This window comes from Monodelphis domestica, chromosome 8, assembly GCF_027887165.1.
Source record: "Monodelphis domestica isolate mMonDom1 chromosome 8, mMonDom1.pri, whole genome shotgun sequence".
NCBI classification, from domain to species: domain Eukaryota; kingdom Metazoa; phylum Chordata; class Mammalia; order Didelphimorphia; family Didelphidae; genus Monodelphis; species Monodelphis domestica.
In genome coordinates, this window is record NC_077234.1 from 3389760 (window position 1) to 3399420 (window position 9661).

General features: G+C 50.1%; 1 pseudogene; it reads right to left on the reverse strand.

The window, feature by feature from the left end:
• Positions 1–3586: 3586 nt before the first annotated feature.
• Positions 3587–4386, reverse strand: LOC100020052 (heterogeneous nuclear ribonucleoprotein H-like; annotated as a pseudogene).
• Between the last annotated feature and the right edge of the window lie 5275 nt (positions 4387–9661).

Below are 9661 nucleotides of genomic sequence, written 5' to 3' on the forward strand. Positions count from 1 at the left end.
CCACTTGCTTTTCTATGACACAAACTTTTCTGAGGGATTCACTAGAGAGCCCTGGGAGAGAGACGGGGGAGTGGGGGACTGAGGCAGAGAATGACCCTCCGATTAGGGCCGGCTGGAGCGCTGGAACATCCCTCTGCGCACCCGCTGCCACGCCCCTCAGCTGTCCAGAGACGTGACCATGACTGCAGTCGGGAAGCGTTTTCGTGGCGGTGGGATAACGTTCCCGTCAGCCACCTCGTTCGCAGAACAGTTCCTGCTTCCCTTCCCCACCCCCGCCAAATGGCTTCCTTGGCCGCTCTGCCTTCGTGGCAGAAAGAGAGCCCGGATGGAAACAGGGAGCAGCGCCTCATGTGGGTCCCCTTCTGTTTCCCATCATTCCGCTCTCCTCGTGCAGAGGGCCGGGGCTCTCCCAGGCCACATGCCCAAAGGCACGCGCCGCGGGAGGCCCGAGGGATCATCTGCGGTTTCCGCGCGGGGTGGGGTGGGGGGACAAATAGGAAAGGGAGCGGGGAGAGGCCTCTGCACAGCTCTGGCTTGGCCAGGAGCAGAGGCGCGAGAGGCATCCTGTGGGCACAGCGAGCGGGATTCTGGGACTCCTGGGGCGCTGAGGGCCCCTTTGTTTTGGACCTCCGGAGGGAGGAGGTCCCTTCCAGCTTCTGCCTCTGCTGCTTCAGCCCTGCCTCAGCCCTCCGGCATCTTTTTACTTCCTCCTCCCCTCCTCCCCTCCCCCTCCCCCCAGACGCCCTTCGGCGAAGCCCCAGGCAGAGGGGAACACTTCCTGCCCCAGAATGACCCACCTGCCTCACTTCCGGGACACCTCGGTCCTGCTCTGGAAGCTTCTCCAGCGGAGGCCAAGCCCTGATCCGGCCATCCCGAGTTCTTGTTTGGGAGGCGCTCGTGGCCGGACACTGATCAGGAACCGTCAGACTCAGGAGAGTGAGAGCCATTCCGGGGCAGAGACAGGGTCCAAGGCTCAGGGCCGGCAGCTGGGCCTCAAGGGAGGAACTCCAGGCTCCCTCCTGCCAGTGAAGGAAAAGCACTTGGCAAGTCACAGACAAAGACCTAAAGATTAAGGCCATTTCGAGGTGCCTCCTTCCCCCCCCTCCTCCCCCATCAGCTTGGGGGAAATGACAGGCTGCAGTGGGGCAGCCATTTGGCCAGGGGTTAGAGCGGCGGACCTGGATTCAAATCTGGCCAGAGACATTGCCTAGCTAGGGGCCCCTGGGCAAGTCACTTCACCCCTATTGCCCAGCCCTTACGCTCTTCAGCCTTAGAACTGATTGGGTTTCCATGAAAGTGCCGTCACTTCACCCCATCTTTCCCACATCCAAAATGGAGGAAAGGGCCGGAGCTGCCGCCAAGGATGTGTTCAAGTTTGGAAAATACCCCACTAAATGGAGATGTGTATTAAAATGTGGAAAAGAGACCTGAAAGCTCCACACACAGGATGGGGGCAAAGCCCGGCTGGCCACCAGTCAGCTGCTCTCTGACCAAGGAAGGAGGGAAAAGATGGCTTCAGACTTGCCTGAGCTGCGGCAGAGAGAAGAACAGTTTGCAGGCTGGCGGGAAAGTCTGGGTGCCCCATTCCTAAACCCAGAAAAGGAAATGGGGAGGTCACAAGGAGTCCAACTAAAATAGGATTATGACTGCCAGGCGAGGGAGAAGAGGTCCTGGGTTCCAATCTGGCCTCATCTACTTCCTGGCTGTGTGAAGCTGAGCAAGTCACTTCTCCCCAGTTGGCCAGCCCTTCCAGCTCTTGCCTTGCACACCACTGATTTCAAGACGGCAGGTAAGGGTTCAAGAGAAAGCAGAAATAGCAAAACTCATCTGGAAGGACAAAAGATCAAGACCATAAAGGGAGCTAATGGGAAAAGGCCATGGATGGAGGCCTGGCAGTACCTGAGCTTAGACTGTCCGCCAAAGCGCTGACCATCAAAAGAGTCTGGAGCTGGCTAAGAGGCCGTGGGAGGCCCAGCGGGATGGACAGGCTGGAGGTGACTCAGCCGGGGTCTGATGGACCGGGCCGGACATTAGGGTTAGGTCAACCTCTCACGCCCCACCCCAAGATACACTCCAAATCCGTATGACTTCGACGCCGGAAAGGCTGATGTTCTGAATAAATCCGGGCAGCCTAGAACCGTTTGTTTACCTGTCAGGACGATGGAGAAGGGAAGAAGTTCGGCCCAAACGAGACCCAGAACGTGACAAGATGTAAAACAGAGAATGCTGGTTATGTTCGATTAAAAGCTTTTGTGCAAGCACAGCCAAGGCAGCCCGGATTAGAAGGGAAGCGACAAACTGGGGGAAATGTGTAGCATTTCTCTGATGAAGGTCCAAGTCGTAGGAGCCCCATCATTGCCCAGTGGATGAATGCTTTCCGATGAAGAAATCAAAGCTATCCGTAACCGTATGGGAACATGTTCCAAAGCACTCGGGACTAGAGTCAAAACAACGCTGAGGCACCATCTCACCCCGGCAGGCTGGCCCACGTGACAGCAAAGGAAACCGATCAAAACTGGACAGGATGTGCCCAAACTGGGACACTAAGTAAGGCCTTGCATGGAGGAATCCAGCCGTTCTGGAGGGCGATTTGAGATTATGCCCAAAGGGCTCTAGAAGCATGCATATCTTTAATACTTAAAGGTATTGGCCATGAGGCCAGGATTCATGCTGTCTCCTTCCCCTCCTCCCTTCCCCCTCCCAGAGCCACAAGCACTTCCACTGGGTGGTGCAAATGCCTCTTGACGCCTAGCTCCACGGTATTCATTTTTGCTATGGAGCCAGCTTTCAAAGCCTAAACCCCAAATCATGTACCCATATAGACATGTGATGAGTGGTATGTTTTGCTTTTGCATTGTGTAACTAGAAAATCTTGAACCCTTGGACTCCATCTCCCAGAATTCTTTTCTTGTTCCAAGAATCCTTTTCCCTTGGTTCACCTTTGCCTTTGTTACACGTGTGTATATGATTTTGGGGCTCCTCCCTCTCGCTCTCTCTCTTCTCCTATGTGCAAGGCTGGGTGAGCTCTCTGTTTCTCTAGCCTTTTATTTCCCTTTTTGCTTCAAGGCATTAGTAATAAATTTCTTTAAATATAATCCTTGGACTACTGGATGCTAGTTTTAAATTCTACAGCATTTCTGCTCCCAGAGTCCTTTCTCTCATTGTGGATAGCAAGAATGAATACCTTTTGATTCGGGAATATCACGTCTAATGTGCATCCCAAAGGATGTTTTTTCACTTTGAATCGCAGACACAGCTCCTATATTTTGTTTTACAAAAAAGCGTGTCTCCCAACATGCATCCCAAACAGCGTTCCATGTAATGTGGTGTAAGAGCAACATTTAACCCGACTGAAAGCGCTTCAACCTAAATACGCTTACTGCTCAAGTCCGCTCCTACAACGTAACCGCCGTGAGAAAAGCTGAAGTTGTTTATCAGTCATCGTCCTTGCTCAACTTGGTTATCACATCCTAGAGGATGGTTTTCCATCACTGAGCCTGGAGTTTGAAAACAATCCTGATGTCACTTACAGAAGCACAAATCACAAGCTTGTACTGCAAAACTGGTCAACTTCGTTTTGGTTTGTTTTTTTCTTTAAACAAAGAGTTGACCAAGAGTCAGTGATCAGGATTTACATTCGCCATCCACCACTCATACTGGACACGCCAGACAGCCCTCCCATTCCGTTCACTCCCACTGATGCACGGCTCCCGCTACTGTAGTAGCTGCTGTTCCTCGCTCCTTGGCTCCCTATGCCATGTTCCATTGAAAATCACTGGAGTTTTCCTGTAAAACTTGGTCACATCCACTCATGCTGCTTTGAGCACCGTATCCTCCTCCATAACCCCCGCTCAGCTGCTGGCTAGCTGGACCACCGTAACTGGACTGCTTTGACAAGCCATGCCTCCCATCACTTGGCTACCATAAGCACCACCGCTCGCTCCTGCTGTAGAGTCCAAGAAGAGTTCTACATAGCTGTGCTGCATATCTGCTTTGCCTTTTGACATAGCTGCCACAGCGTCTTCATGAGTAGCAAATTCAACATCTGCCATCAGGTCCAATTTCAATGTGTACTCAAACAGGGTTGAGTGGGGAGAAAAAATTGTAATATCATTTTCAGTAGCTCTGTAAGGTAATCCTCTCATGCACGCACAGTGGCCTGTTGTGCTCTGGAAAGTAGACCCACCATCTCCATATCTATGATCACACATTCCTGAAAAACAGTAATTGAGGTCTCTTCCAAATCTATCAGACCCAAAGCCATATCCATCATTATATCCGTTGTAGTCATCATAGCCTCCATACCCTCCACCATAGGCACCACGTCTCATTCTTTCAAACCCAGCTCCTCTACCAATGCTGTTATAGCCTCTGCCAGCCCCAGGCCTGTAGGAATTTTTTTTAAAAATCAGAAAGACCTGTTTATACAAGAACATGCATAGCTGCGCTCTTTGTGGTGGCAAAAATTGGAAAATGAGGGGATGCCCTTCAATTGGGGAATGGCTGAAGAAGTTGTGGTATCTGTTAGGAATGGAATACTATTGTGCTCAAAGGAATGATGAACTGGAGGGATTCTATGTGAACTGGGAGGACCTCCAGGAACTGATGCAGGGCGAAATTAGCAGAACCAGGAGAATGTTGTACACAGAGACTGATACATTGTAGCACAATTGAATGTAACTGACTTTGCTACTCACAGCAATACAATGCTCCGGGGCAATTCTGGGGAACTACGGAAAAGAATGCTCTCTCTCCACATCCAGAGAATGTGAAGCTTAAAATTTCTCAGACTATACCTTAGAACATTTGGTTAAGGCTATTCCCTTATTGTAACAATGGAGGTAGCTGGTCAGGAATGTATTGAGAACTTTAAAATCACTCCACCCTGCTCAGACAGTGCCTTAGGGGAAGAAAAAGTTGGAAAACTCCTGATTGAACAATGAAAAGTCCCCAACTCATACTTATAACAAAGCTAGAACCTTAAGTTAGGTCTAGTTTTAGATCTAATACAAAAGGGTGCTAACTACCTCTAAAGGTTAAATAAATCACTAAAAGGACAAGCAACTTACAAAAGGCAAGCTTAGCAAGAGGTGTGAAGTTTTAGTCTACTCAGAGAAGGTGATAACAAAAGAAGATGTGAATTAAGAATGGACAGTCCTATGGAAAATGTCTACTGTGATTGGTAGATGTGAAAATTTAGGGGAGGTGGCATAGGAGAAATTTCTCTTTAAAAGGAGCTGTCTGAACTCAGTTCATGAGTTCAAAGTCAAGGATACTTGGAATGACCTTGTGGTGAGTGATTAAAGACTGACTAGTCTCTTAAGGCCCTTCCTACTATTTCCTCTTACTCTGTCTCTCTCCCTTCCCTTAATTCCTTCATTCGTATTAATTAAAATCTCCATAAAACCCAGATGACTTGGGTATTTCATATTTGGGAATTTTCCCCATGGCAACCACTTATTTTTTTATTTAAATCAAGACACTAAAAATTCTCTTTACCAGTGTGGCCGAAATCTTACAGTTTGGCCATTTACACATTTTTGTGGTCACAAGAAGGAACTGTTGGAATAAGAATGCAGCTGGAAGCATATGATTTATTACTTGTTGGTTTGGGTATGTGATTCGAGGATTTGGTTTTATAATATTATTCACTAACAAAAATGAATAATATGAAAACATGTTTTGCATGACAACCAGATTGAATTGCTTGCCAGCTCTAGGAGGAGGGAGGGAAGAAAGGAGGAAGACAATTTGGATTATATAACATCAAAAAACTCATGTGGAAATATTATTAAAATAAAAAATAAACACCAGTTTTCTAAACTTCTAATACATCTTTGAGCTGGGTTTGATCGTCCAACTTTTGGTCAAACACTTTCCATAACAGGGAGCTCACTACCTTTAGAAGAAGACCATTTCATTTTTGGATGCCAGGAAGCTTTTCCTCATTTTGAGTCGAAAATCTGTTTCTCTGCTTCGTTTTCTTAGTTCTGCCCTTACAGGGTCAAGCAAAATAAGTCCACCTCCCTCCCCCCTCCCCCCCACCCCTCTTCCACAGGAGATTCCTTCAGACCCCCGGAAATAGTCATTGGATCTCTTTGAATCCAGTTTTAATCTCTATGACGGACTTCCATAAGGTCCTCCACATCCTGGCCCTTATTTGCCTACCCCTCCAAGAGGCACAGAAGCTCCCCTCCAGCCCAGCCTTCTCGCCCCGCTATTCCTGTGTAAGTTCTTTTCTTTCTCATTATCCACCAAATGAGAAGGTTAGACTTGGCAGGAGCCTCCCAGCACTAAGTCTCAGCCCATCCGGGACACAAGCAGCATCCGGGCTCCCCTTTTTGTGCCCCAGACAGTGGCTGCTGTGTTGTCTGGTCTGGGCTAGGCTGATCTGATTCCTCCCTTTCCATTTCAGATTAGCTCCCTGGATTGAACCCCGAGCCTTTTCTCCTCTTGCCTCTGCCGCGGAGGGATCCTTTGTTTGCGTCCTCTAAACGGTCAAAGGGATTTCCCTAAAGTGTACCTCGAGTCGCCCATGATCCGCTCTGCCTCCAGGATCAATCACAGAGTTGTGCTGGGCGTCAAGGCTTTATCACCTGAACCTCCTCCCTGTCCAGGCTCCTTCCTTATTGCCCTCCAAGTATCTTTCCATCCAGTGGCCCCCGCCTCCTGCCTGCTCTTCCCACAAGCCCCTTCAGCTCTCAGCTCTGGGCATTTCCTCCGGCTGCTCCCTCATGCCTGGAATGTGCTCCCCCACTTGGGCTTCTGCCCTCCCTGGCTTCCTTCAAGTGCCAAATCAAACCCCACCTCCCACAGGAAGCTTCCCACAACCCCTTTTACCCCGGGCTTTCACTGCTAATTAGTTCCCATTTATCCTGTCTAGAGCTTGTTCTCACATGCACGGTGGCTTGTTGTCTTCTCCACGAGATTGTGAGCTTCTTGGGGGCACGGACTGTTTTTTAACTTCACTTTGTACCTCCAGCAATCAGCGCCCGCCTGGCACACAGTAGGTGCTTAATAAATGTACCTTGATTTGTGCTAATGACTAGTTTCTTAATGTCCTTTGAGTTCTTGTAATGCCCTTGGTCTCATTCACTCTCCTGCTCTCCTTCCTGCTCTTGCCCTTGTTTCTGCTTGGGCTTAAATTCATCAGGATGCTATTTCATCTCTCTCTGTCTCTCTGTCTGTCTCTGTCTCTCTGTCTCCATCTCTGTCTCTGTCTCTGTCTCTGTCTCTCTCTCTCACTCCCTCTCTCTCTCTGTCTCTCTCTCTCTGTCTCTGTCTCTGTCTCTCTCTCTCTCACTCCCTCTCTGTCTCTGTCTCTGTCTCTGTCTCTGTCTCTGTCTCTGTCTCTGTCTCTGTCTCTGTCTCTCTGTCTCTCCCTGTGTGTGTGTCTCCTTTCTCTCCCTCCCCATCTCTCTGTCTTTTTGCATCTCTCTTCCTCTCCCTGGCGCTGTGTCTCTCTAGCTCTGTCTCTCTCCTCAGCTTATTGTAGCCTTCTCCTCAGGAAAGCCTCTGGGGGTATTTTTAATTTCTCTCTGCAAATAGAAAGTGGTTTCTCTGCATTGGCCTCCGACTTGCACTTCCTCTGTCCTGATTAGGAACAATTGTTCAGCATCCTTTCCTGTCTCAGCCAAAACAAAGAATGACCTTAAGGGTGGGTGACCAAATATTGGAGATGTAGGGGACACTTATTAGCCCTGCTTGCCTCCAGGTTTTTTCTGACTTTGCTTAAGAATTATTGGCTCAGGAGGTAGAGGCCCTGGATCCCAATCGCACCTTAGGTGCTTTCTGACTGTGTGACCTTGGGCAAGTCATCTCATGTCCCTGGGCACCCGCTTCCTTACTTATATAATGAAAGTGTTAACTGAACCAGCTGAGGCCCCTTCCAGCTGGAGGTTCCACAAGTGCCTTCAGTGGATTTGTCTCCACGTTGTGGTTGCCCTGCTTTGTTCTACGGCCAGTACCCAAGAAGGCCTTCCTCTGGTGGCTGGAGGTGACTGTCTGGTCCTTCTCTCAGGTGCTCAAGTGTCTACTCAAGGCCGTTGCAGGACACCGTCAGAGTCGATCTGGTCACGTTGGTTATTGGAAACAAGCTCCTCGCCTTCCCAGGCTCTATAGGTAACGCTCTGCCCAGGGCCCAGGTTTGGGCGGCAAGTCCCTTTTGTGCTGACTAGCACTGCCACCATCAGTAAATGGCGCCTTCGCTCTGGCAATCCCGAAACGGATGGCTGTGGAATCAGCCTGGAGGAAAGGAGACAAGAAGGTGACCCAGGGGCCCAGAAGCAGCGAGCCTGACCTCCTTGGCAGTTCCTCATGAGTCTCTTCTACCTGGACTTCAAGAACCCCATGGAGAAGTGATGAGAAGGATTGAGAGCTATTGCCATCCTACCTGGTGGGCCAAAGTGGACACCTTAGCCCAGTCATTGCATAAGGTGTGTCTAAGAAAATACTGTCCAAGCCCTGGAAAGTTCTGGGTTGAATTCAGTCCGTATTTCCCCTAAAGCAAACTGCATATAACCAAGAGCTCCAGATTCCTGCAGGTTCTCCCCCCTCTCTGGAAACGCCACCTTCATTTGGTGTAAAAAAAGAAAGGCTGGAGCTCTGAGGACCGAGTTTGGGCTCCATGGAAGTGAGCCTGGCATTTCCCGAAGAACTGTGGACGGTGGACACCATGCCTCTGGTTAACCGGGCAGTCCAGCTCTGCTGTCTCCCTATTACATTCTGTTCAAGAGGCTGGCAGGACCCTGCAAATGGCAAGCAGAGACTCCATTGCCTGCCCTCTTGGAGTATCCACGAAGCCCAAACAGAAGCCTTTGGGAGGCGCGGAAGCAGGTGGTAGCCAGAGACATCCCAAGAGACCTCAGAGAAGGATCCTCAGGAACTTGGCTTCAGCGATTCTCTAGGCTGGGAAGAAGAAAGAGAGGTTGAGGCAGAAGGAAGCAAGAGGACAGAAGGGCACGAGCGGCCCGTGAGACACAGCCACGGAGCCCCCCACAGAATCAGAGACTTATTTACCCTGTGAAAGGGGCTCGGAATTCATGGAAAATCGGCCAGGTCAAAGCTCTGTGCTTCCCATCCCACCAGCTCCAGAAAGATGATGCTCAACTTCCCGCGTTATCAAAAGGTCTTGGATTGAGGGGAGCCTTGCTGTTGCAGGAAAAGCCTATCCGCCTACCAGGCTGCCGGTTCCTAGCGCGGCTGGAGCCCATGTGTGCCCGCCCTGGCGATTAGGAGCCATCCCTGAAGTCTGGTCTAAATCAGGATCAAAGAGTAAAGCAGAAGTCTGGTCAGGTCAAGGCAGGGTGAGAGCTCAGAGCAGAAGATCTAAGGTGGGGAAGCAGCCTGGAGCCTGAAGGGAAGCAGAAGGTGTCGGTGAAGGCTGGGGAGCGTTTCTTTTCTGGCAACAGCCTGCTTCCTTCCTTGGCATCCACAGCATTGTCACAGGACCGAGCCCAAGTAGCCGTCAGGGACGGGGCAGCAGGATCTCTGGTTTGACTAGCTTGTGTGAAAGGTCACAGGCATTGTCTGCTTGCTTGTTGAGCACGGGACAATCTAGCAAAGACCAAAATAGGAAAATGCCGCGCAGGCCCAGAGATTGGTCCAGCTGCTCCCTCGGGGGCTCTAAAGGAAGGCTGGATCTCCAGAGACTCTGAAATGC